We start from the raw sequence: 26,187 nt of genomic DNA, 5'->3' as shown, positions 1-26,187 counted from the left end.
AGAAATGATAGTCCATATTTATAGATGTTTATGAAGAAAGTATATCCTAAGTGAATAAAGGAAGCAACAGAATAAAAAAAAATTCTCTTTGTATTTATGAGAAAAAGGCCCAAGCTATATATGTTGATGTGATTATGGATATGGAATATGATTTACAGTAAAAATAAATATTTCAAATTGGACTGGATATTTATTACTATGTTTGTTTATTTGTTTATGTGCTTATTTATTTTGTAGAAATCTATTCTTGTAGAATTCATGAAAGCAATAAACAAAAGGAACACAAAGTAGAACAATCAAAACAGATTAAACTGTAAATAGATTAATCCCTTTGAATAGGCATTAGGGGTAATATAGTTTGGTGTTTTCATTGTAAAATTATAAAAATTATGGGGGAGAATTGATGTTTTCTACAGGTCAGAGCTAACTAGTGGCAAAATAGAGTGAGTACTAGATGGAGGTCTCCTTACCTCTAATTTAGTAAGATTTTTCCATGAAAAAAAACATCACCCAAAAATTCACACACACACACACACACACCAGAAAAATAAGTTGGGCTAAACAGATATAGGTTGTATTGGTATAAACATAATGGGGGAAACTAGCCTCTTTATATCAAGATACACACAATTTAAAATAGGTGTTTAATTGTTGATTGACTAGAATACTGAAAGTCCTGTAATGTCAGCATCAGAGACCAAATCAAATTCTAAAGTTATTACCTGGATATTTAGTTCATTCAATATCAATAATTACTTCTATTTTGTAGAATAATTAATGTGAAAAATAACGAATAATAGAAATTATTCTATAATTATAAAATTGTACAATTGTATCATGGTATTATAAATTATATTATAAAATTTTACAATTATATCACTATATTTCTAATAACATACAGTTTTTGATAATGTATGCAAAATCCACATATTGTATAGGAAAATGATAAAGATTATTTCTACAATATTTGGTGTCTATGCTTTGGCTTTATGTCTAAATATCAGAGAAATTTTGTTGATAAATAAGGAAAAATGATTGTAAGGAAAGGGTACCATAGGAGGTTTATTTTTTCTGTGTAAAATCACTCAGCAGATGTTTAAAATGTTCCATGACTAAGAGTGCTTGGATTGGATTAGAACTTTGATGATTATGAAAAAATTGCTCTAATGAAAAAGTTTGACAAGTAAGTTTGAAATCCAAACCCTGTCATTTATAATTATGGGAATATTCAATCTTCTGTCTAATTCCCTTATCCCCAAAGAAAGAATCTTACCATGAACCTCCCAGAAGAGCTACGTGAACTCCATGAGGACAGGGCCCACCGTGCCAACTTTATGAAGGTTAAATGAGAGCATATGAAAAGCCGTTGCTTCTAATATGGTATTGCCTGCAGAGATTTACAGGTTCTTGCTAATGCTTTGCTTTATTTAATTTGAAAATTTACTACCTAAATCCAGTTGAATATAAAAAAGTTTCTAATTTTATAAAATATTTAGGGATTTGGGAATGGACAAAGCAAATAAATTTGAGTTAAAGTCATAATTATTATCAGCAGTATATCAAATTCCTGCTCACATTTCTGAAAATATGAGTGTCAAATGCATGACTCATCCTGATGATGATTTAACTTTCAGTAAGTGAGGTTTTAAGGGCTAAATATTAATCTTAATGGGGGAGCTGAGGCATTAATTTTTAGCATTTTAATTCACTACAATACCATGGTTATGTACAAGTGTTGAAACAATTAGAAAAATAACTCTCTGATATATTTCAAGTAGATTCTGAGAGAAGACAATTGGGCTCTATTTGAAACATTCATTTTGCTTAAGACCCTCCTTCACCAAGAACTTGTTATAACATTTAGAATGATGTTTTTGTGTTTTCTCATACTTAACTTGCATCCTCTCTCCAAGAGATTATTTGTTAAATGCCTCCACTTTAGCAAACTGACATCAACCTGTTTATCTGATGATTTGATTTTTATGGCCTTTAGATAGGTCCTGAAACAATATAGGTATTCTATACTTGTATCAGAAAATATTATAATCAGTCTGTTGAGAAACTCTTATGTAAACTCAGGTGGTATTATACATTCAAATTTTTATTTTAAAAATTAATATAAGCTAGAGTTGTTGATCTGACAAATAAAACCACAGGATACAGTGTTTGGGACATGCTTATAATTATTTGTTACCTTAAATTCACATTTAAATGGGTATCTTCTATTTTATCTGCAACCCTGGAATTAGGAATAAAAAGCTGAGTACTTGAGCTATTTTTCCATGGCCCTTTAAAGATAGCCTTTTGGGCATTGTGTATTAGAGTTTTACTTTTGTTTTTTTATCAAAATATAAAACAGTCTGTCTTATGACACATACTATTCCATTTTTGGTCAGGATTTAGATGCAAAATTATCCTAATCTAGAAAACTTTTCTATGTGAATTAGCAAATTAGAAAGTCATTTTAGTTAAAATCTTGTTTTATTTAATAAAAATTTATATTTTATCTTTAAAGAGGATAAATTTATGTAGAAATTGCTTTTACTTCTCTTTATTTAAAAAAATTTGATGTATTGGTCTATATGTCTGCCAACAATGATTTGAAAAAAAGGAAGGCATATTTATTGAGTCCTTCCATTTGCCAGGCTATTTTTCAAGCACTAGGTCGAAATTATTTCATTTAATCCTTGTGACCAGATGAAATAATAATAAGCTCTGTCTTATAAAGGAAGAAACTGAGCCCTACTGGGCTTTTGTCCAAAATCACGTGGCTAATATTATTCAATGCTTTGACGTGGCCAATTTTGATAAAACATATTTTCTTTATTCTACTTGCAAGTTATTATTCCAAACATATTAAGAATTTTTCCCCCCCAAAATCAATGGAAACTGTTCATGGGAAATATAATTGAGATTGAGTTAGGATCCAGTGAGTCTCTACACCTATCTGAACAATATTTTAGACAGGTTCTTTAATTTGGGATAGTGAAAGGATAAGTTGAGAATATTAAGAAAAATGAATTATGGAGTTTATTATTAAAGTAAACATATTAATATATTTTTAATAGAAGAAAAATAAGAGCAAAAATATATGCTCTGAAATGAAGATATTGTATCTTTGCCCACAAAACAAGATATAAAAGTTTCACAAATCATTTACTATTTTCTTCAACTTGGTATAGGCTTGTCACAGATTTAGTGTTACTGATCTCTTTACAAGGAGGTACCAAATGTTAATGAATCTCCATGTTCAGTTGGTTGGCCCTTTTTGTGTGTTCACAGGTGAAAATGCAAATACATAAAATAATGCTTATGCAAATGGTATTAGAGAATATAGCCAGGCTTTGCCAAATAAGAACATTTAGTTTTACTTGCTATATGGCAAATAAATATATTGATAAATCATTTATACAATTTATAAATATGTATTTATAAATTGAAGAACAATACATATTTATACTCTTCTTAAGATATAAGCATGCAATTAAAGTTAATCTTTCAGTCCTTTGTCTGTCTTCCACTGAAACCATCTTCTATCATGCAACAATTACCAGAGGTTGGGTGTGCCTTTTCCTTTACCTACAGTTTATACTTATATACATAAAGACACATTCACACACATCCAAAATATGTTATTATCTTGGAATTTTAAGATTAATGTGTTGTATTTTTATTTTAGGTATTTTTTTATACTTTGCTTTTTAATTCAGGAGAATGTTTTTGAGAGTCTTCCATGCTGACACACACAAACTTTTATAAATTTTAGCTGATGTTTTGTTTTAAATTGTTTACAAATCATATTTTAATTAGCCATTATCCCATTGATAGATATTTTTGTTACTTTTTTTACAATTGTCATGAAAAAAGCTGCTGAATAAATAACCATATCCATTTTGTTTAATGGTGCATGACTAATTCTACAGGATATAGTTTAAGAAGTCTTCGTATGAAATTTTCAATTTCACTAAAAACTGCCCATTTTTTCCCTGCAAAATACCCGAACCAATGTACAGTTCATGAAATTACAATTCGTGTACATCCTTGAAAACTCAATATTATTAGATATTTTCTTGGCCAAACTGTTACATAATATTTTATAATTCTTGTTTCCCTGATTAAGTGAAAGTTAGACCATGTTTTCATGTTGATTGCTGAGTTTGGTTTGCTTCTTTGGAAATTGTCAATTTATAGGCACTGCCTACTTTTAATTGAATAATTTGTTTTTTTATATTCCTTTGTATGTATTCCTTACATATTGGGTATATGGATATTTATTTCCTTTGGAAATGTGATTATATTTACCCATGTTGTCCCTTACCTTTTAATTTTTTTTGATTTTTTTAAAGATGTATTGAAATATATCACTCATACACAAACATATATAAACAATAAGTGTATAATAGTTGTGAACTTACAAACCAAATATATATAACATCAAACAAACATATATTACATCTCACCTACCACCAATTTGCATTGTTTTTAAACTTTTTTAACTAATGGTTAAGGAGCATTGTCAAAATATTACTACTAAACAAAATAGTTTTCCCCTAACCAATCCGATTGTTATTATATTTATATCATTTATATATGAACATACATAAACAATTAAGTGTATAGTAAAAGTTGTGAACTTACAAAGGAAACATGCAAAGCATCATACAGGAGTCCCATACATTAACCCTCTACCAAAACCTGGCATTGTCATGAGATGTTTGTTACAAACTATGAAAGAACACTGTCAAAATCTTATTACTAATCATAGTCCTTACATTTGGTGTGTTTTCCCCCAACCCACCCTATTATTATTTTTAAATATATTTTTTATGACAGAAGTTGTAAACTTATAAAACAATCATTCACATGTGCAGAATTTCCAAACAATATCCATCTATCAACACATCACAATGTGGTGTGTCATTTGCTACAGATAAAATAATATCATCTGATTGTTACCATGTCCATAGTGTACATTTGGCTAACATTTTCCATACTTAGCCTCAGTATCAACACAGTATATCTTTCACATAGATGCAAGAATATTATATTATTACTACTAACCACAGTCCATAGGTCACTCCAACTGTATTTTTCCCATGCTTCTCCACATTCTCAACACCCTGCAGGAGTAATATGCATTTGTTCTAGCTAACAAAGGACACTCTTACATGTGTACCATGAACCACAATTCTCACCCACCTCTTGGTTTCCCGTGCTATCCAGTTCCTAGATTATTCTCAAGCATTCTGTCAATTGGCATTTACGTAACTAGACTACCAGTCACATCCCCATTTGTAAACTAGCTGTTACTCACTCTGTATTACCATCCACTCTATACATTTCCACAATTTTACAGTAAAGATAATTAAAACTTCTACATATATTAAACATCAGTAGTCCATTCAGTCCTTCTCTTATCTCCTTTAAGAATCCACCACCTACCACCAGGTCTTGAAGATACTTTCCAATCATTTCTTCTAGAAACTTTATGGTTCTTACTTTTATTTTTAGTTTTTTAATCAATTTTCAGTTAATTTTTGGGTAAGGTGTGAGATAGCGGTCGTCTTTCCTTCTTTCAGCTATGCATGTCCAATTTTTTCAGCACCATTTGTTTAATGTTCTGCCTGAGCTGTGTGAGTTTGACAGGCTAGTCAAAAATCATTTGACCAAACTTGTGAGGGTCTGTTTCTGAACCATAAATTTGGTTCCATTGGTCTATTGTGTCTGTCTTTACACCTGTACCATGTTATTTTTACCACTATATGTAGGTATTATGATTTAAAACCTGGAGATGAGGGTTCACTTTTCCTTTTTATGATGTTTCTGTCTTTTCAGGACTGCTTACCCTTCCAATTAAATTTAATGAACATGTTTTCAATTTTTTCTTTAATGCTGGTGTTATTTTTAGTGGGGTTGCATTAAATCTGTATAGCAGTTTGAGTAGAATTGACATCTTAATGATATTTAGTCTTCCAATCCATGAGCATGGAATGATCTTCCAGTTATTTAGGTTTTTTTTGATTTTGCTTTAATACTGAGTTGCAGTTTTCTGAATATAAGTGCTTTACATCATTGGTTAAGTTTCTTCCTATTTTAGTTTTATCTGTCATATTTTCTTTTCACCAGTCTCTTAACACGTTTAGTTACTTTTATTGATATAATCTTCATTTCTAGACTCTCTTCCAGGCCTCTCTCTCCTGTCTTTTCTTTTCAGGCTCTAGCACCCCCTTTAGCATTTCCCGAAAATCTGTTCTCTTGCTTAGAAATTCTCTCAGTTTCTATTTATCTGTGACTATTCTAATCTTGCCCTCATTTCTGAGAGACAGTCTGCTGGGTATGAGATTCTGGGCTGGAAGTTTTTCTCTTGTAGTGTCTTAAATATCTCAGACCACTGTCTTCTTGCTTCCATGGTTTCTAGTGAGAAATCAGCACTTAATCTTATTGGGTATCCCTTATATGTGATGCATTGCTTTTCTCTTGCTGCTCTCAGAATTCTCTCTTTGTCTTTGGCCTTTGACATTCTGATGAATATGTGTCTTTGAGTGGGTCTATTTGGATTTTTTTGAATGGGAGTATGTTGTGCTTCTTGGACAGGGATATCTATGTCCTTCAATAGGGTTGGGAAATTTTCTACCATTATTTCTTTAAATATTCCTTCTGCCCCTTTTCCCTTCTCGTCTTCCTCTGGGACACCCATGACATGTATGCTTGTATGTCTTTTGCTGTCATTTAGTTCCCTGAGACCTTGTTCAATTTTTTCCATTCTTTTTTTCATCTGTTCTTTTGTATGTTCACTTTCAGAGGCCATTTTTCAAGCTCGCGAATCCTTTCTTCTGCCTCCTCAAATCTGCTATTATATGATTCCAATGTTTTTTCAAATGTCATTGATTGTACCTTTTATTCCCATAAGATCTGCTATTTTTCTTTGTATGCTTTCAAATTCTTCTTTGTGGTCATCCAATGTCTTCTTAATATCCTTAATCTCTTTAGGAAATTTGTTTGAACATCTGTAATTAGTTGTCCCTACTCCTCGATGTCATCTGGAGGCTTATCTTGTTCATTTAACTGGGCCATAGCTTCCTGTTTCTTGACGCTGATTGTAATTTTTTCTTGGTGTCTTTGCATCTGGCTTCCTAGAGTGTTTTCTCTGGGTGAAGTTTTTCTTTTTAGTTTAGGGCTTCATATAATTTCTCCCTTGCTGGTTGTGCAGTAGGATCCAAGCATGTAGTTGGTGCTGTAAGCTGTGGAGGCTCAAGCTGCCCTCATTGCACCAGGGACCAATGAAGCTTCTTCCAACTTTCTCCTTTACCAGGGGTAGGGGCAGAGTCACAGTATGTGGAATATACTAGACTGTAGTTGCCCAGAGAGACTGATGAAACTTCACATCCCTTTCTTCCCTGCCTGGAGCAAGGATGGGGCTGTAGGCATGGTCAGCAATCTATCCAGTGGGGTCCAAGATGACCGCAGTTGCCCTGGTAGATTTCAATTTTCAATCTATGCCAGTCAAAGTTACCTGCAATTACCTATATAGGCTGTGCAGAGCTCCTCAACCTCCCCTCCACCAGAGGCAGGGCTGAAGCCTAGGCAGGCTGCAAGCTGATCTGCATGAAAGAAACTGGTTCCTGCTGATACTGAGAGTTTCAGCCCAGCTTCCCTATCAGGCTGATGGTGGAGTCAGAATGGTGGCTACTGGCCTCTTTCTGAGTTGGGCTGTTTCATACACCCCTGTTCCTAGGGTTAACTCTTAGCCAGCCAAGTCTACCAATCAGTAGCCAAAATCTGCAGCCAACTGTCTCCTACTACCCTGTTTCTTGGAAATAGAGCTTCCAATTCCCATCACAGAACAGCTCCTGGAGTGGCTTGTGCTGCCAGAGTAGGACAATCACCCACGTCCGGTGGCATAGCTGGTAATTTCCTGGAGAGCCTGGCACAGGTACGCGCAGCTTCCCCCCTGCTGGAGGTGGTACTGGGGCCTAGGCTAGACCTGCAATATGATCTGGGTCAGAAGAAGCTGGTCTTCACCAGCACTGGGATTTTCAGTCTGCCCTACTTCCCCTCGTGCCAGGCATGGAGTTAAGATGGCATCTCCTGGCCTCTTTCTGACTTGGACAGGCTCAAGCTTTAGCTGCTTTCGGGATTATACTGTAGCCCACTGAGTTTCCATATCAATAGCTGAAATTGGTGCCTAACCATCTCTTCCTCCCCCATTTTGGGGAAGTGGAGCTTTCAATTCCAGTCATGGAATAGCTCCTGAGGTGGCTTGTGTCTCCAATGGAGGATGGGCACCAGCCCCAGGGTGCGGAGTGCTCTACTTACGAGTTTTCTCTGCAGATGGACAGTCTCCTTCTTCCACTCCTTCAAAGACTTTGCAGGATGCTCTTCTGGTCTCCTGGAGACCCCAAATAGGTGCTTCAGGTAGCTCCATAGAGTTCTGGGTATTTGCTAACTGCCCTGCAGCAGGAACTGACTCTAGGAGCTCCTTACTCCACTGCCATCTTGCTTGTTGTCCTTTACCTTTTAATTTTAATATAGTTAATTTTATTAATTACTTCATTTATGTGGTGGTTTAAAGCTATATGTACCCCAGAAAAAAAAAATTTCTTAAATCTAATCCATTCCTTTGGGTGTGAACACATTGAAAGTAGGAAATCTGATGAAGTTACTTCAGTTAGGGTGTGGCCCACCTCAATCAGGATGGGCCTAATCCTATTTCTGGAATCCTTCATAAGTGGACTGACATTCGGACAGAGAGAGAAAAAACGTTCAGCAAGAAGCTGAACATCAACAAACCTGGGAGAGAAGGGAGAGACCAGGAGATGTTGTCATGGGCCTTACCATTTGACAAGCCAAAGATCGAAGGTCACCAGCAGCAAGCTCCAGAACACCACGGTCTTTGGAAGAAATCAAACATTGCCTTGATAATGCCTTGATTTGGGTAGTTTTTCTTTTTTGGCCTAGAACCATGAGCAAATACGTTCTCATATTTAATCTGACCTATTTCATAGTATTTGCTTGAGCAGTCCAGAGAACTAAAATATTTTTTGAATTCTGGTTTCTTATCTTTCCTATCAAATCATCCAATCGTATTGCATAATAGACATTTTCTCTTCTATTTTTTAAATCAGATGTATTGAGTTATAGTCTGCCTGTGATATAATTTATCTATAGAAATTGTACAACTAAATGATTTATGTTAAACCTACACAAGTGGATAACTACAATCTCATAGAAGATATAGGCCATTTTCTATGTATATTCAAAAGTTTTCTTGTGCCCTTTTGCAAGTAATTTCTCTTATCGCTTTCAGCATCTAGATACCATTGATCTGCTTTTTGTCCATTAATAGCATAGGAATAAATGGCTAGTGGGGGAAAATGTTTTCAATACTCTAATTGGAGGTTTAAGCATGAAAATAAGGTAATGTTTTGAAAGGTGGCCTACTATTAACAACAAACCTAAAATAAAATGTGCTAATTGAATAAGCCAATGGAATAAAAATAATGTATCTAACTGCAAAACCAGAGAAATGCCAAGAGTTTTTGGGTAGTCTCAGTCTTGCATGACTCAGACAATGCCACTAACTTCACTAACATTTAAGAAAATGTTAACTTTCTGTAGTATTCATCTGTAAAATTATCAGTAATGATGCATTGCTTTTTTGCCAGATAGTTATATTCTACAGTGGCTTTTAACCCCTCAGGAAAGATCCTACAGTATGTTTTGTAAACATAGTATCATATTTAAAAGGTGAAAAATAGCAAGATTCTTAGCCAATATGGGAATATTAATGTTAATCTGGTATCTTTTCACATGGAAATATAAAAACGGGTTTAGGAGGAATATTGCATGAAGAACATAATCTGTTTGTTTTTAAACAACCTTCTCCCTCTAGTTCCTTATTTCTAATGTGTGTCTTTTTGGGGAGCAACAATTTTGGCAATTGATACTGAAGTTTCCAGTATTTTATTTTTAAACTAAAACCAGTGGATATACTTCTGTGCAGATGGAATGATAGTCAACACTCATTTTCTAATACCTCTCACAACTCACAATGATTTTACTAAAATTACTCACTTGAAGCACTACCACATCTTCAAGTCATTCCTAAATCTAATCACTTTCTAGCTAAAGGCCTAAAGTTATATCTAAGTGTTGTGATCTCTCCAAAATGTATTAACAATTTCTCAAGCTCAAATTATAAAAATCCAAACTTACTATATTCCCCAGCAACTTACCCTTCCTTTCCATAGTCTCTATTTGTACGTATAGTTTTACACTTACCTCCATTACCAAAGATAGATCCAATGGAGACAACATCAATAATTTCCTTTCCTACCCTAGATTTTCTTTTGCTTCTACCTTAATGCTTTACTTTAAAACTCTGAAATGTTCAGGAATAACTACCAAGAAACTGAAAAACACAGTTAAACAAAACAGCAACTTTCATTCCAAAATTTAGCCCCTATGTACTAAATCAAAGAAGAAACTTCAAAATAACATATCCCGGTAAAACTTCTAAAGAAACACATATCTAGAACTTAGAAAGAGCTGTGTGGCCTCTGATCTTCCTCCTTTCACTAACCATTGTAGATTAGTAGGTTTTTGATATTGAAAAGACTTGTACTTGGAATACACTGGGGATACATAGGATTTGGTGCTCTCATATCCTCAAAAGCCCACGTCCTATTAATAACTCTTCATTTCCTTTTATTCCTTCCCCATTTGCCCCAAATCTGACCTCATCACCTTCCACCTGGGTAATATCAAGAGCTTTGAACTGGTCTCCATTGCTTTAACTTCTTACCTCTCAAGTTTGTTATTATTGCCATAAAGAACTAAGATTTAGAAAAATACAATATCACTTCAATCTCTGTCCCCTTTAAAAACATTCAGTCCTTTAACATCACCTATAGAACTCTGACCAAATGCTTTTATATAGATGACAAGATTGCAACTATATTCACAGACAACTTTTGTTTACTCAAGTGGTTTATACAACATCACTAAATCATCTGAACATGTAATTACTACTTAATAAATTTATTGTAATAAACTCAGCAAAACATTGTTGGCATTGTATTTCATAAGTCCTCTCTACCCCCTTTTTACCATATTTGTGGGCAGTCAATTATCAGATCACGCAAAATCAACATAACATAAAGTGAATTTTAAATAATAAATTCTTTTATACCTTTGCTTCCTTTTAATCTAATGTCCAGATTCTCAAATCTCAATGTTGCATGCTTTAATGAAAGTTCCAGTTGTTTCTGTTCAAATTAATTGTTTTCTGATCTTTCCTAAAATTTTGATTTTATCACTTAAACATAAAGTATGCTGAAGTCCTAAATGTATTCACACTTCTCAGATACACAAGAAAATGTGTGTTTTTGCTTTTTTTGCTTTAGCTGTTTTTATCTTTTTCATGATTCTTTACCCCCTGATGTGTGTTATGAAGAAGGCTAAATTATTGGTATCTTAGTCTTGGTAAATTTCAAGAGATTGCATTTGAATGGCCCAGTTTCTTTCAGGTAAATAGTCAACCTTTCTGCTTATGTACTTCTGATTATCCTGCACCATCTGAGTTTAGATCATCTAGATGTTTGAGAGGGCTATGTGCAGTTTATATTAGAAAGGAAAGAGAGAAACAGGTACATTGTCTTCTGATCTTTTGTTCCCATAATCTCTCTCCTCTGCTTTTCTTTCTTTTCTTGTCCAGAAGGAGCAAATTTTCTAATATGGGGACACATAAATAAACTTCTGGTTTAAAAATAACAAATTTTACATATAGAAACTCTTATTCTAAGTCCACCAGGTCATCCTTACACTTGATATGGCTTGTAAAATGGTTAGGGATTATTACCCTGGACAAAAATGTATGGCTTAATATACAAAAATTATTATCCCATTACTCAAATATGTTATTCTTCCTGGTAACAGTGATTTGTTTTAAATACTTATGTTTTCCCCATGAATTTTAAGTCTATTGCAAGGATGATCTTCTTTTATTCACTCACTCATTCAATTATGAATTATATCTATTAATATTTGCTGCTCAGAGTAGGAACATAGCAGATAAAAAACGAAGTAAAGGATGTACTTTGAGCTAATTAATGATAATTATTTTCAATAATGCAGTTTTCACAGTTATCATTGCATGAATCCAATAAATAAGATGCAACTAACCTGCATTTTCTTTTGAATCATTAAAAGCATTTATTCCTGCATTATATTAACTGCTATAACAGTTCCTGGAATTTTTTCTAATAGTTTTAAATATGTTACCTTTTTAAAGTGGCATTTTCTTATAAGGTATCTATATTTCATATCTTTAGGAGCAAACTATTAATACAGTATTTTGCAAATTTTCTCTCATTTATATTAATTATCATTAAATAAAAAGGATAATGAATTGTCAAATTAAACTTAACAATTTATGGTTTGAAAATAAAAAGATTTTGGGGGAAGTAAGAAGTATTATAAGAATGTTCTGCTAGGTATTTATGAATTGTAAACTCCAAAACAGGAAATAATGTGCAACATCCAAAAAACCAAAATTGACTACAGAATGGATTCCTCTTGGGACATTTCACTAGAAAAGTTAATTTTCTATGAAGCACATTACTAGAAACTATCATTTTAACATTTATTAAAATATCATTTTAACATTTATTAAAATATGTTTTAAGTAATATATACAATGTTAAAAAAAAATTCCAGGAAATCACTAAACCATTTTGAAAGAGTTCACTGCCAATGCAGTAGAAATATTTTTTCATCGGAATTTGTTTCCTAAATTTCTGCTGTGTGTAGAAACAAAGTTCTATTATGAAGAACTTTCATGGGTCATTAAAAATATCATATTTAGTAATTTCAGATCTGTTGCATGTATGAAGTAGTGGATATTATTTGTAAGAAGTAGTGGATATTATTTGTTTAAAGACCATCAACGTAATAGTCTCCTTAAGCAAAAGCTTCAACTATACAGTTGTTATATACAAAAGAAAGAAAAATTGAAAAAGAGAAAATAATTTCTGATTTATAATTTATAATTGACACAAACAATTTTTTTTAGGAATTCTGTATATTGTCTTGATTAAATATTGAAACATACATATTCACATTTTCATATTTTAAGACTTTATTATAATTATATTTGCACATGTATAGTCTATTAATCCTTAAGAACACTATTAAACAGATTTTGCAATTATTTTAAGAACTAGCAATATTTAAAGTAAATTGGCTTCCAAGAGGTGAATGTTAATAAAGTCTTATGCAGTTATAAAAATCAAACTGTAGATGTGGGAAGTTGAGGGATGAGAGCACTTACAGGGCAAATTGGGCAGGAAAAAACTTCATGAAATGCTGAAGTCTAAATATTTCCTAAGATTTACTCAAGAGCTGAATGTCTTGATTGTTGTTGATGAAAAATAAAATTAAATCCTATTGAATAAACACCTTTAAGAAAAATATTCTATTTTATTGCTATTGTAAATGTTAAGAGGCTGATTTATATTACTACATGACTGCTTGTATATTTCTTAGACATTTGAATGCAAGAAGAAATTAAACAAACTCCTCCCTAGTCCTGCTCTTGAAAATCTATATGCCCTAGGGCAAGTTACTTAATTCTATGACTCTAAATTAAGTCATATATAATATAGTAATGATAGTGGTACTAACAAATCATGTTACTTATAAATTAAATTTATATATATATATATATGCCCTTCATGCACATATATATACCTACACATATGTACATATATTAATATAATGTCTATCTTTCTTTGTGTCTATATCTCCATCTATCTATGCTGATGTAGATATACATGCATAGATAGATGGATAGATGTTAGGTAGATATCAATATATATAGATGTATAGGTATATAAATATCTCTAAAAGTACCCAGCATATTATGTACTATATAGGTGTTAGATGTTATTATTTTTCTCATATACTCATATGTTAGTTATTGTAGTAGATACTTTAATACAACATCATACTTATTTCTTACAAGGAAAAGAGGCTGATTTTCTTTTCCGTAGAGCACAATAATATCTCCAATCCCAAGTGCTCTTTTTCAGTATTATTGTCATTCCTCCATCAAGAATTAGAATCTATTTCTCCAATCACTTGAATTTTGGTGACCACTGTAACTTCTTTGACAAATACAACATAGTAGACATGACACTGTACCTATTCCAAGTACAGCTGTTTAATAGCCTGACACTTCTAATTCTTGCTCTTTTGGGACCAGCTGCCACATACGGAGAACAACTACTCTGAGACGACCAGGCTGTGAGAAGTCCTCAGGATGGCTTTGTGAAAAGACAGGCCAAGAAGCACTGAGCTAACATGTAAGTGAAACAGCCATTCTGGAATTAGATCTGCCAGATATAGCTACCCCAGGTGATGGCAAGAAAATCAGAGAATAGCTATTCCAAATGAATCCTTCCCTGAAGCACAAATTTTGGGCAAAATAAAATGGTTGTTTTAAATCATGAATTCTATTTTTGTTGCTCAAAAATAAATAGGAAAAACAGAATATGGAAACAAGATTGGGATACTGTTGCATCAAAGACTAAAATATGTAAGATTGCCTTTGGGAATGAGCTGTGGTCAGAAGATGGATCATCCTTGTAAAGACTGTTGAAAACTTAAAGTAACTTGAGGAGATTGTGAAAGCTTGAATATTGTTATCAGAAATTGTTATCAGAGTCTTGAGAAGAGAAAATGTATTTATATACTGACATACAGAACTTTAATTGTTACATCGCGTTAATATGGAAAAAAGATTATTTAAAAACCTCATGGATCTGGTTAAGGAGATCTCATGGAAGAATGCTGAAAGTGACAAGTGCATATTTTTATAATTGTTTGATAAAATATGACAGGAGAGAAATGAATTGCAAAAGTAACTGGCAAATTTTTGAGCAGAATTAAGAGAAAATGTGAGAACAAGGATTAGTTGGGTTTGAAAATCAAACTGTTTTATACACATTGTCCCTGCACAAATAATTCTCAAAATGAAAAATGGCCTCAGGGCAAACATCAAACCAGAGCAGAAAAACTTAGGCTCAGGTTATAAGATCCACATTCATGCCTGGTAGTGCCTCTAATCATCTAAATGGCATAGAAACCCTTCCTTGAACAATAATGATTGCAAAACTCTTTAGGGCATTTTTCCAGAGCAGAGTCACAGGAAGTCTATGGTAGAGACAGGTCTCTCTGGAATAAATTATGTATAAAGTTGTTTCTTCATTTGTTTGTTTGTTTAATAGTGAAGATTACAATTGGATCCATTAGAAACTCAATAAGTATTGAAAGGTTTTACAGCTAGGACTAAAGAAAATAGACAATTTTCTTCCTATTTCAAATTGCAATATGAAAAGAGGTCTGTGATGTTCAAATTTTTACAGATAGAAATTATGTTTGGAGAGCTACTTAGCTGCAAATATGGCCCATTTCTTCAGGGGAAAAAAATGCAAGTATCAGAGACCCAAACCAAAAGTATAGAGTGGGAGAGCTGGCAAATTGTGGCCTGTACACTAAATCTAACCTGCTGTCTGGTTTTGTAAAACCTTTGAGCTAAGAATGATTTTGCTTTATGAAATGGTCGAAAAAATCAAAAGAATTTGAAATTTCATAGCATGTAAAAATTATGTGAAATTCAATTTTCAGTGTCCATATATAATCTTTTCTTTATTTTTTAAATTTTGTTTTTTTTAAAGAAGCTTTAGATTACGTAAACTTTACATAAAAAATATGAGTTCCCACATAACCCACACCTTCTCTCCCCATACATTCCCACAGTAACAACATCTTTCATTTGTGTGGTACATTTTTTATAATTGATGAACATGTATTGAAGCATTACTACTAAACCTGAACTATAATTTACATTATAGTATATACTTTGCCCCACACAGTTTTATAGGTTTTGACAAAATATACAATGACCTCTACCCGTCATTGTGATATCATGCAGGAAAATCCCAATGTCTCAAAAATGTCCACATGGTATATCTATTCTTCCCTCTCCTTTTTGTTGAAACACAGTCACTTCATTGGTTTACAATTGTCTATGACTTCTTTTGAGATACAATGACAGATTTATGTAGTTGTGGCAGAGATGTTGAAACTGTAAACCAAAAATATATATACTATATGGTCCTTTTCAGAAAATGTTTGCTGACACCTGGTCAATAGAATGGACCTAAGACCAAAGGTCAAACATTCCTTTGGAACAGAATCAGGCTCTAATATCTGTTTTGTGCTCCTAATTCAGGGGGAATGGGTGAACCTAATTAGTTGTATTTCAGAATTGCTATGATCCAATCACTGTTATGTGCTTCATGTTTTCTCCCTTTGTAAAGAGGAGTGTTTTCTCCAATTATCCAGCCCTCCCCATCATATACTAGGTATATGTGGTGCAGACAAGTTGCCAGTTTAATTCATAAGCTTCAGAGCTATAGAAACCATATTCAAAATGCTACACCATAAGAAATTAGCTTCAGGTAACTTACCCACACATGGGCCTAATTTGGATGACAAGATCCTCAAATTTGAACTTATGCTTAATGGCATGAAACACCAGGGATCCCAATGCATTGGTGAGAGTAATTTACGTGTATAGCATTGTGATTAGCATGGCCAGAGCATCAAAAACACCTGCCATTCTGCAAACTCTCTTGAAAAGTGACTTTGCTGCTCCTCTCATCAGGAGATAGAGTTTCTTTCTCTGCTCCCTAAAATCAGGGTAGTCCGAGTGAATGCTTTAGACATTAAAATACAGCAAAAGTGATATGATGCCAGATTAAGTCTTAAATGACTTTGCACTTATTGCTTCCTAACTTTTTGGAATCAAACTTCCATATAAAAAGTGTTATTACTTGAGATTACCAACTGTGAGAAGTCCAAACAGTAAGGATGAGCAATATGTGGAAAGTCTAAGAGGCCAATGACTATTAAAGGCATGAGAATAAAGTAACCAGTTCTAAGGCACAATTTGGAAGTTGATGCTTCAGCTGCAGACACCCTAGCTAATAGCACATGGTTCAGAGACTAACTATTCAACTAAATCCTTCCCAAATCCTGATCACACAATCTTGAGATGAATAAAACTTTTTAAGCTAAGTTTGAGCAGCTGACAATACAGCAATAAAAACTAGGGCAGAAAAATTTCTATTATCTAGAATTTAAGAGGTAAAACTGTTTATCAAAGTAATGTTACAGCTATTAAGTAGATGAACTGGAATTTGAAACCAAGTCTGACCAAGTTTAAGCCTTGAGATCCTCTCTAGTATTCCAATACTTTCAGTTACACATAAAAATGAGAATGACAGGTGTGGCAGTTTGAGATTATTTTATGAATCCCAAAAAGGGAAAGATTATGTTTGAAAACTAATCTATTCCCAGGCGTAATACCCTTTGATTGCATTAATTCAGCTGGATTCTTTGATTAAATTACCTGTTAAGATTAGAGCTTTTGATTCAATTACATCAGTGGGCACCTTTCAGGCTGATTCACCTCCCCCTTACAGTGTCTGATATAAACAGGCACTCATTCAAACAAAACTGGAAGAGAGACTGTCTTTTTTATTCTGCCATGTGACAGAAGGGAGAAGGTTCAAACAGCCGAGGCCCTGGGAGGGATGAGCCATTTTGCCTGAGAGTTTACAGCTGAAATGGGGAAGAAAATAGAATGGCCAAGACTGATATAGAAGGCTCAGAAAGAAACAACCCCTATGTCAGGAGAGTGAGGACTATAGGATCACTTAAGCACAAAGCCTCAAGAGGCTGGGCCCATAGAACTTATGAGGAAGAGGAATGCCAGAGGGGAAGGGAAGACCAGGAAGAGATCATCTGCCATCTTGCTTCAACACATGGCAGCTGATATTGATGAGAAAGCACCTCTTATAGTGCCTTGAATTGGACTTTCCATAGCCTTGGGACTGTAAGCTTTTACCCCAAATAAATACCCTTTATAAAAGCCAACACATTTTTGGTACTTTGTATTGGCACCCCTTGGCAGACTAATGCATCAGGGTAGGGTTTTATCCAACCTTTTATTCATATTCATGTATTTCTTCATCAAATATGCAAATGCTAAGGGCTGTGCTACCTACTAGGTATTCCTTAAGAATGTTAGGGTTTTCTAGCATTGAAAAAAAATCAAGTAAAATAATGCTGAGTATTTTTAGATGTACTTTGGTTTAACTATACCATTAATTAGTCATAACTTACACCAATTGACTTGATTTTTGACCTACTTTTTTTCTAAATAGATCATAAGTGGACATACACTAATAAGAGATAAACCTTCTTTATTTATGTAAGAATATTGGAAGATAGAAACCATTGAGAAGCATATTTTCTTGGGATCAACAGGAAGGAAAAGCAAACATTTTCCAGGAAAGCAGAAAACCGTTACTGGGAAAGAGTAAAGATACAGTTGAGCATATTTACTAGTTTTTAAAAAATAATCTTTAAATTCATTTTCTGATGATTTATTCTAAAAAACAACACTGATACCAAAATTTAGGGTCCAGAATTGCCAAATCATATATGGTTTATCTCATTTTTTGAGTGCTGGGTATATGATAATGCTTTAGGAATGAATGGTACTAATATTTTGCAGGAATCTTCATTGTACTGAAATAATTCATGGGAGATCAGGTTATTGTTAGTTCCAGGGCACTGTGTGTTGAGACTTTTTCAAGGCAGCCATCATCTTACCAGCACAGATCCAAAAGGATGTCTCGGTTTGCAACACTGTTCATTGTTTAGGATTTCTCTGATGCTATCCAAGTGTGTTCTTCATAACCCTACTTTTCTGGCAGCTGTTTCATGTCTTTAACGTGCTCCATCTAAGTAAATCAGTGTCAATGTGAAATTATTATATTTTCCTGAATAGTTCACATACCTGTTATTTTGAATGTTTCACAGAATGGTTTCTCTGCTGAAAGAAGTAAATAATAAATGCAGTGAAAATAAGAAGGAATAAGCAGCAAGAGATACTCTTCAAATAATTTTAGTAAATTCATTGTATACTCTGATTATAGCATAAGCCAGATGAATCTTGATTTAGAATTGGTTGAAGTTAGATCTTAACAGTCTTGGAATATGTCTCAATTTAATACTTGCTCTTCACTCCCTTCTCAGGGAATATTCTTTCCTTGATTTATAGGAAAAATTGTTAGCCACTTGGGAATCAATAGGCTGATCATTATATCAAGCTATTATTTTAAAGAGTGGTTGGATAAGTGATTTCCTGGTGTTAGGAGATATTTTAAAGCATTGTCTGAAACAACACATTTTGTTATTATTTGTTGAATAATTGCTATTGTTTTTGACTGTTTAACATGTATTTATTTCCAAGAAAATAAGTAGGAAACATAATTAATAAGCAAATGTGCGTATTCATGTTTGCAACAACAATTCTTTTTTCTTGAGAAATCTTCAGTTATTTTCCATTTCTCTAAGAAAGGACCCACTTCTTGTAAGTCTTCATATTAGTCACCTAAGAATAATAAGAGTTATATATTATGCTTTCTCAAATAGATTATCAAACCAAACACATCAGAGGCAAAAATATTTGTATATTTACTATTTTTTCTTCTTCAATTTTATTCATGCTATTTTTGTGTTTTATCTATTTTTATAACTGACTTGAACTGAAATTAACTGCATATATTACTTTTGTTTTATGGTTGTAAAAATTAAAGTATGAGTCATTTAAAGTGTACTGGATTATTTTTAAGATAATGACAATAACATTTACTTAAAGGCTTTCTAAAGGCATAATAAAAAAATTACGCTTTTTCCTTCAGTATATCTTTAGTATATCTTTCTTATAAAATTCAAGTAAGGTTAATGAACCAAATTAATATTAAGGGAAAAAATATTTCCCCTTCTTTTCAACATGGACTAAATATATGACTTTTTACATCTATGTATACATATATCCATTCAAGACTAGGCAAACTGAATAAGCAGAACACAATTATTTATAAATTTGGTTTGGGTGATGTTTATAAAACAGATCTCTCTAATTGCCTTAAAGAAAGAGTAAGGAAGGTCTGTTTTTTGTTGTTGTTGTTAACTGAGTATATAACATTAGTTATTTTAATTAAGAGATAATACTCTGCAATTAATAATAAATTCAAAAATATTGTCCTCCGTAAATGTTCATCTCTCTGTTCCCTCATGCTGGATTAGATAGAATGTTTAGATATAGAAAAGTAATACTCAATTAACTAAGCAAGGAAGTGGTACATTTATAAATCAGTCAAGGTAGAGACATCTGCCCTCTAAATTTTTCACTCAGTATTCTCACTTTTGTTCTAGGGGCTCATGTGACTGAACTGTGTTCCCTGTAGTATTAGGTATATATTAGAGTTAGGGTTACTGATGAAACAAAGATATCCCAAGGTACACTGTTTAAATAAGACATAAATGTATTTTTCCCATACTTAACATTTATGCTTCATGAAGTTAGTCAGTGAAGCAAGTCCCATATCTTCTCCTAGGACATTTTGTTTGTCTTCATTAGTAGTTGAAATGGAGATATGGCCTTAATTGCCCAGCAGGAGGAAGGAAGTGCTTTAAATTGGAGATAGCTGAAAGTTAACACATTTAGCAATTACCCACACAACCATTTACTCATATGCGATGGATTTCTTATGGAAGAAGACAGAACTGTTGCTTTCAGTTGGCAACCAATACTTTTTGCCACTCTGGTACCTCTATATAGAATAGGCAGTGTGAATAGCAAAGTTTTGTGCGGGTGTTACCTAGCCCTCTCCTCACTACCTTATGGGTATGGGTTTTGAGAAAGTACATTAATGACAGAATTTGCCTTCCTCTATTGTCATGAATAATATGCTGTCATTTGTCTCTAAACCAGAAGTCTTCTGCCAAATTCCATGAAAGGATAGGAGGCTAAGTTATTAGTTAAGCAAATTAATTAGCTAAATGGTTAAGTAAGGGGAACGTTTGATATAAAAATGCAGAGGTACTGACAGGGTAAAAAGTAAAGCATATATATTTGGAATGTTTAGAACAAAAACATTAGCATAACCACATGCCAAGAAAATAAAATTAGGGCATAAAATAAGATTTAATAATATGACAATGCTTAAAGAAAACTTTGAATAAAATATCCTACACATTAAAAATATAAATGAAAAAATGATGTCTATTCATACTATACAACCCTTAATCTGGATAAAGGAAACAAACACATGCAGTTTAGTTGTGACATATTTACTAAAAATGAGACCCAGACAGAGGCTTAGAGAGTTAAAGAAGGGTGAAAAGCTTACCTCATTTATGAAAACAAATGAAAATTGTTTGGTATTATAATAACATCAGGCAAGATTATTGTAAGGCAAATATGCTTGGTATCATATTTGGTATCATAATACTATCAGGAAATATTATTTTAAGGCAAATGTGCTTAATGATAAAAAAGGTCTTTTTATAATCACTAAAATCTTAAATAAGCATGGAAATGTTGACTACACATACACAAAACATTAAAAATAAATTGTAGGAAACACAGAGAAAAGAGGATAGAAATATTATAGAGAGAGACTAGTTAGTCAATGGTAGGTCATGACTGATCAAGTATACAAATACGTTAAGGGTATAGAAAAGCTAAGTTAAGATTTAATAAGATACATCTAATATGTTTATGTCAGATTATTTCTTGAATCTAGGTTAGGTTTTCTTTCTAGTCCATTATATACTATTCACCAAAACAGACCCTACATTAAGCCATATATATTTTCAAAAATAGTCTTTATTTGTGAAACAAAACAAAATAAAACAAAAACCTGAAAAAAAGGTTAATAGGATACAAACAAAATCTCATCATATGAAAATTTTAAAAATAATTTAAAAATACAGAAGAAATATTGTTAAATTATGATTGGGTCAAAGTGAAAACAAAGCCTTAATTTCAGAAGATAAAGTAGTCAACAAAAATATCACATATTCTCACTTACAGGATGAAGCTATATGAGCTGTCATAACAAACTAAATAATTTTAAACTATATATAATGGAATAAAAATAATGAAATGAATTGATTAAATATTCAAATAAACTCACTTAAATAAACTTCAAAAGAAGACAAAAGGAAATAATGAGGATAAATAAAATATTAATGAAATAGGAAGCAAAAATACATTAAAACTAATAAACATAATTTTTATAATAAACTAGTTTGTTAAATAATAACAACAACAACAAAAATATAGATATGGGAATGGATCAATATTCACAGAGGAAGAAAAATAAAGTATTTATAAGAGACTACTTTCCTAAGCTCTAAGTCAAGATATTTGAAATACAAAATAAGTATTAAGGAGGAATATAGAAATTACTCCAATTCATAGAGGATATAGAGAATTTAACATAGACTAAATTGAAAAGTTGAAATGGGGTTATGTTCCCCCAGCAACAAAAATGGATGCAAGATTTTTTATGTATAGCTCTCCCAAAGAAGAGCTCAATAATTTTTAAGTGGTTCCAAAGTTCCGAGAAAATGTGAAATGTGGCTATTTTGACATTTTATTGTAAAAGGAAATACAGCACAGAAAGCCACTTCAAGCAAATATGTAGTTTATAAGTTGAACATCCTTGTAACCACCATTCAGGCCAATAAATAAATTTTATCAGTCTTCTCAGAAGCCACTTGATGTGCTCCATATGAATTTTAACCCTTTACTTCCCCCCCCCCCAAGTAACCCAATCCTGATTTTTATGATAGTTGCTTAATTTTTATTTTTTAGAATTTATCATCTTAGTGTGCATTCCCAGACACTTTCATGATACTCATTTAAAAGCTACCTCTTTTATTTTTTAATGTAACATTTTTTGTGATCTATGTATCTTCAAAAAATATAATAAAAATAAATAAATGCTAAAAAAACACACAAATCATAATAAAAAATAAAAGCTACTTATTTTTCAGGATTCTTAAAATGCAAACTTCCCATCCACCCTCTCTTTTCTTAAATTTTATTTTTTTTAAGATCCCAGACAGTCTGTACTCTAAATTTTCCTACTGTCTGATTTTTGCTTATTGCGTACTCATATTACAGTTCAGCATATAACTGCCTTCTGTATTTCTTGCAAATTGGCATCTGCAGTCAGAGGATGATCAAACTCACATCTGATCCCTTTGACATGAAGTGTTGATGGTGTTGTGATCTTTCTTCAGGAGTCACAAGTATCTGATTTATTTTCTTGATGTTAGCAGCTATTTGTTCTCAATATGAAAATCCATTAATTCAGTAGAGGTTGCAAATTCTGACACTGTAATTCTATAATTCTTATTTTCATTTACTGTTTGGAATGATTTTATGAAGAAAAGTTTTCCATTCTTTAATATGTAGATTCACATAGAAAATCCAGGGTAAGTCTTTTTCCTGTCCCTTTATTTCCAGCTTTCAGGATTACAAATTTTTGTGTGTGTGTGGTTTTTCTCTTATTCATGAAGGATGACTATTATTTGAAACTATCACTATAAACTCATGAATATAAAGATAGGTAATGGGTTCCAATCAGGTACAATTACTATTTTTAGACCTCTTTTCTATTTTGGGAATAAAAAAAAAAACATATTTCAATAGAAGGCATAAAATAAGGAAGAACAAAAGGGGAAAAAGAGTCCTAAATTATTAAGTGGTAGATTTAAATCCAACAATATTAATTATTATGTTAAAGTTAATGTAATAAAAGCTCCAATTAAAGACAAAGATTGTCGAATGGATACAAAAACAAAAACTATCTGATCTCTCTCTCTATAAAAAACTTTAAATAAAAGAAAGAGATATGTTGTAAATAAAGGGATGGAAAAATATACACCATGAATGAGGAAGCATAAGAAGGCTAGTATGGCTATATTAAAATCAGATAAAATAGATTTTAAGACAAAGTATATTACTAGAGACAAAGAGGGACAGTTCACATCAATAAAAGGGATCAAGATATAATGAACCTAAATGTATATATGTCTAATAATGGAGCGTAAACACTTTTTAGCAAAATAGACAGACATTAAGGGTGAAAATATTCCTCATTCATAGCAATGTATAGAACAAAAAGAAAAAAGAAATCAAAGACACAGAAAAAATCTGTAAAACTTTGTTAACCACTTTGATCTAATTATACTTTTGATCAATACTCCAAACAACTGTGTGATACATGTGAAGGAAGGAAGGAAGGAAGGAAGGGAGGGAGGGAGGGAGGGAGGGAGGTAGGAAGGAAGGAAGGAAGGAAGGAAGGAAGGAAGAAAGGAAGGAAGGAAGGAAGGAAGGAAGGAAATTTCCCATAAACAACCTCCAAATTCAGATGAGTTCATTGGTTATTTTTACCATGAATTTAAGGAACTGACAGCATCAATTTTACAGGAACTCTTTGCAAAACATAAAGGCCAGAGAATACTTCCTCCCAAATTTGGGTGAGTATAATCTTAATACCAAAACCTGAGGAAGGCAGTACAAAAATTAAGGAAAGGAGAGGAAGACAAAAGGAAGGAAAGGAATAAAGGAGGAATCTATGGAAGGATAAAAATAATGTAGAACATTTCCCATCATAAACATAAATGCAAACCTCCTTAACAATGGAATTCAACAATATATAAAATAATACTATATCATGACAAAGTGGGATCTACTACTAGAATGCAAATTTTTTTAACATTAGAAAAACAATCAGTGTAATTCATCATGTTAACAGAATAAAGGAAGAAAACCTGTAATTGTTTCAAGAGTTGCAGATAACACATTTGACAAAATAACACTCTCCTGTGATAAAAACTCTTAGTAAACTTTAAGTGGAAGAGAACTTACTTAATATCAGAAGGGATCAACAGAAAATCTTAATCTTCATATTTAATGGTAAAATATGGAACACTTTCTCACTAAGATCTGAAAAAAGCCAGGATACATACATACCTTTTTTTAATTAAACAAAGTATCTGGTGTTTTAGCCTTTATAATATGGAAGAAAAGAGAAATAATAAATAAAGATAAGGAAGGAGGAAATAAACTGCCTCTTTTTCAGAGTTTATGATTTTTCATATGGGTAATATTAAGGAATGTACAAGATAAATATTGTGACAAATAAGTGAATTTATCAATGTTTCAGTATACCAAAGTCATATAATAAACTCAATTTTATGCTTTTATATCAGTAGCACACACCCAGAATATTAAATTAACAAAATACATTTATAATACCATCAAATCCTAAAATTCAAAGGTTAAGTTAAACAAAAGATAATCAAGTTTTCTAAACTGAAAGCAATATTTTCTGAACCAACAAAAAATTAGTTAAATCCAGGTGTACAATGAGATCTAATTAATTCTCCATTGATTCTATCAAAATGATATCCTGAACTAGATTTTTTGCATATCATATATGCTATAATTAGGAGTAGAAATGATTTTTTGAAAGACACCCAACTTTTCAGTGCAATGTATATACATTTAGTGAAATTTACAAAATAATTTTAAATACCAATGATAACATTGTAGAATTATTCTATCAATATAAGTCTTTCAGCTATGATGATTTGGCATATTGTCATTACTGAAAACTTTTGACTGTGAAGATGTAGAAAGATTAAGAAAATTCAAAAGCTGTATTTGCTAATATCAGTTACTAACACAGTGCAACATGGAAAATTAAGTTATCTCTTTGCAAAGTTGTTAAAGGAATAGAATTTTAGAAAAATAAAATCACTAATGTTTCAGAAATAAAAAATTCTACTAAAGTGTACCTCCCTGACAATCCTCCTATTCCTCTACTTTCTTGGAAAAAAGAGTGACTTAGAATTAGAATATCAGCAATGAAAGACAGACAGAAGTAGCAACTGGAAAGAAATAACAGTCTAAAGTGTATGTGAACAAAAGATGACATTTTTTGACATGTTTATCATAGCATGAAACAGCATTAAAACAATAGTGCAGATATTTGCATTTGAGACTCTACAATAGAAATAATTTGATGATGATAATTTACTGTGGAAATTAGATGAAATTAAATATATTAAATGCAAAAACAATTATATAAACTATGTAATACATAACATTGTGAATATTTAAACTAAGTTATTTCACATATTCACAATTGTATTCTTTGTGTTCAGGAGCTTCATTAGGAGGAA

The 26,187-nt window shown here is 32.3% G+C and overlaps 1 long non-coding RNA gene across 2 annotated transcripts in view; it reads left to right on the top strand.

The window, feature by feature from the left end:
* LOC139439279 (uncharacterized) overlaps positions 1-26,187 on the top strand; it is a 134,584-nt gene that overhangs the window by 10,631 nt on the left and 97,766 nt on the right. Inside the window, exons 2-3 of one of the 2 annotated variants that reach the window (XR_011649158.1) lie at positions 14,264-14,363; positions 14,541-19,748. This is a non-coding gene — a long non-coding RNA (uncharacterized lncRNA). Of the gene's footprint in view, positions 1-14,263; positions 14,364-14,540; positions 19,749-26,187 lie in introns of those variants that run through there. The other variant, XR_011649157.1, reaches the window with a different exon arrangement.

The sequence above is a fragment of the Dasypus novemcinctus genome, chromosome 7 (genome assembly GCF_030445035.2).
Source record: "Dasypus novemcinctus isolate mDasNov1 chromosome 7, mDasNov1.1.hap2, whole genome shotgun sequence".
NCBI classification, from domain to species: domain Eukaryota; kingdom Metazoa; phylum Chordata; class Mammalia; order Cingulata; family Dasypodidae; genus Dasypus; species Dasypus novemcinctus.
The sequence above is the reverse complement of the archived record's forward strand: the minus strand, read 5'-3'. Positions and strand labels throughout refer to the sequence as shown.